Source organism: Globicephala melas, chromosome 5 (genome assembly GCF_963455315.2).
Source record: "Globicephala melas chromosome 5, mGloMel1.2, whole genome shotgun sequence".
Lineage (NCBI taxonomy): Eukaryota > Metazoa > Chordata > Mammalia > Artiodactyla > Delphinidae > Globicephala > Globicephala melas.
The window spans coordinates 622,107-625,774 of NC_083318.1; positions in this window are offsets into that span (position 1 = coordinate 622,107).

Here is a 3,668-nt window from a genome sequence, read left to right on the forward strand (position 1 = left end):
GTTTTGTCTTGGCAGGTTTTTGTCTTTTGAAAGTTTGATTATAGTGTGTCTCAGTGTGGGTTTCTTTGAGTTCATCCTACTTGGATTTTGTTGAGCTTCTTGGATATTTATATTCATGTATTTCATCAAATTTGGGAAGTGTTCGGCCATTATTTCTTCAAATATTCTCCCTGCCCTTTTTTCTCTCTCTTCTCCTCCTGGGACTCCCACAGTGTGAATGTTGCTCTGCTTGATGGTGTCCCACATGTCCCTTAGGCTCTGTTCACTTTTCTTCAATCTTTTCCTTTCTGTCCCACAGACTCACTAATTTCCATTGTCTTATCTTCAAGTTCACTGATTCTTTCTTCTACCAGCTCAAATCTGCCTTTGAATCCATGTGTTGAATTTTTATTTTAGTTATTGTATTTTTCAGCTCCAAAATATCTTTTTGGTTTCTTTTTCAGGTTTTCTATGTCTTTATTCATATTTCTATTTTATTTGTACATTGCTTTCTTGACTTTCTCCACAGCTTCTTTCAATTCTTTGAGGATCTTTAAGGTGGTTGTTTTAAAGTCTTCGTCTAGAAGATCTACCATCAGGTCTTTTCATTGGTAGTTTATGTTGATTTATTTTTTCCTCTGAATAAGCAATACTTTCCTGTTTCTCTGTGTGCCTTGTGATTTGTTGTTGTTTTTGAACACTTAACACTGGACGTTTGAATCTAATAATGTGATACCTCTGGAAATCAGATTATCCCCCTTCCCTTGGGTTTGCTACTTCGTGTTATTGTTGTTCATCGTTATAGGCTGTCTCTGTGCTGAGGATAAGCCTAAGGTACAAACTTAAGGTCTTCTCAGATCATTTCTGAGCCTTTCCCTGGGCATGCATGGTCATTTTCTGATTTTCCCCATATATGCATTTATTTTTGAATGTCTGGCTCCCAAAAGAGGAAAAAGAAAAAAGTGAACAGGGATGAAGGCTGCCAGCCTTTTAAAGCACCTGGAAGTCACTTCAGCTGGAGGGGGAGGGTCTTGCAACAATGAGAGAGGTGCAACAAGGGCCACCAGCCTGTTCATCTGCACCTCTGTGATCAGAAACAGCAATCAGTGATCAGAGCACAGATCCCCAATATCTGCACAGGGTCTTTTTTCCCCACCCTGGTTTCCCCAAGCTGTGTGTAGGCTGCTCCAGAAACACATGCACAGCTGTCTTCCATGAGCATAGGGGGTCCAGTGTAGGTAGCTGCTACTGCGTTAAGAACTAAAATTGACCAAGATTAACCACAATTTACCATCCAAGGCTTTTCCTGGATATTTCAAGCCTTCAACAGACTCCAGAGTACCCAGATGGTTACGGGGAAGATTCTGCCCCTGCATTTATTGTCCAGGTGGGAGATGGAGTCTCACCTCGCAGGTGCTTCCTACTCTGCCATCTTCCCTAAATCCTCTCTTTAAAAAGTACTTGTTATAAGGACCCTATAAATAACATGAACACCCACTAAAATGTGGGATGTGTCACACCTCTGTGTGTGTGTGTGTATATCTAAAAGCATTATTTCTTATTGATCACACGGTAGTTACAAGAATGTCAGACATAATGACTTATGCAATCTAAACAAGACAGACCGATTAAAATTTTCCATAGTGGGAAAATATACATATTGAAACTTAGCCACGTGTGTAGACAGATGCCTGCAGCAAGAGTAGGTGATGGGAGGTTAGGGTTGAAGGACCATGTGCAGTAAGATTGCTTCCCCTCCATCATAGTAAATACCTTCCATTAACACACAGATATTCCACAAACATCTGAATACACAGGAGTAAAGTATGACCTGCCACATGTGCAAAGTGTTCTCACTATGCTGTCTCTGTTATACTCCCACAAAAATAGTAAATAGTGAACCCCGTGCAGGTAGTAGGAAGCATCAATCATTTATCCCAGGTTGGACTTGGAGGGTGTTTAACTGAACATTAATATTTGTAAAGAGTCTATTTCTCCTTTTGCTCTGTCTTTTTCACTATTGACATGCACAATTGACAACCAGTTGATGGTTGTTTGACCTAAAGGTGATAACTGAAATACTCCTAAAAACATAAGAATTTTAATAACATATTTTAGTCACCCAGTTAACATAAAACGTGGACCATCTATAGCTTTAGATCAAAAGGTAGAGGGAGTGCATCTGAACATCAGTGCTTTTAGGTTCAGTGTTCTGTAGTTCCTACCATTGTCCTAAGGAATGAAACTAAGACAACTTTATCAAAGCAGGAACTAGTTTGAACTCTTAGATCAGAGAAAATCCAAAACAGAAGAAATGTCACTCAATTTTTTCTCTGGGCCTTTTAAGAAAGTAGGCCAATTTATAAATTATTCAAGGTTCCCGTTGAGCAGTGGCGTTTTTCTGTGTGTAACTGTCTAGAGAAAGAACCCCAAAGAACTCCCTAATGTTGTGACAGTGTTGACCCGGCCTTCACTCATTAGGAATCAGGAATCTTGAACAGCAGTTCAGAGTGTTCTCATACACTCCCATTCACCCTGCTTTTTTGCCAACTATTACGGCCAATGTGTTTGGGGGGCAGGCATGTTCAACAAATTAGGCTTAAAGACCTTCTCTGGCTGAGTAGAAACCCTTCTAGAAAGAGTTGGCCGTGATTTGGAGCTATACTATAAAGCTATAGTAATTAAAACAACATGGTCCTGGCATAAAAATAGACACATAGACCAATGGAACAGAATAGAGAGCCCAGAATTAAACCCCTGCATATACAGTCAACTAATACTTGATAAGGAGCCAGGGACATCCAGTGGGGAAAGGATAGTCTCCTCAACAAACAGTGCTGGGAAAACTGGAAAACCACATGCAGACCATGATATTGGACTCCTGTCTTACACCACTCAAAAAAGTTAACTCAAAATGAATCAGATGTAAATGTAGGACCCAAAACCCTAAAATTCTTAGTAGAAAACATAGGGAAGAAGCTCCTTGACATTGGTTTTGGCAACGATTTTTTTTTTTTTTTTTTTGGTATCGCACCAGAACCACAGACAACAGAGGAAAAAACCAACAGGTGGGACTATATCAAACTTAAAGTTTCTGCACAGCAAAGGAACCATCAACAAAATGAAAAGGCAACCTATGGACTGGGAGGAAATATTTGTAAAACATAGATAAGGGGTTAATATTCAAAATCTATTAAAAAATTAATGCCACTCAATAACAAAACAAAAAACCCATTTAAAATGGGCAGAAAGATTAAACAGGCATTTTTGCAAGGAAGACACCCAAATGACCAACAGATACATGAAAAGATGCTCAACATCACTAATTATCATGGAAATGCAAATCAAAAGCACAATTAGATATCACCTCACACCTGTTAGAATGGCTCTTATGAAAAAGATAAAAGATCACAAGTGTTGGTGAGGATGTGGAGAAAAGGGAAACCTTGTGCAACAGGCTTTCTCTAGTTGCATCGAGCAGGCGCTACTCTTTGTTGTGGTGTGTGGGCTTCTCATTGCAGTGGCTTCTCTTGTTGCAGAGCATGGGCTCTAGGGGCATGGGCTTCTGTAGTTGTGGCACGCGGGCTCTAGAGCACAGGCTCAGTAGTTGTGGTTCATGGGCTTAGTTGCTCTGCGGCATGTGGGATCTTCCCAGACCAGGGATCGAACCTGTGTCCCCTTCATTGGCA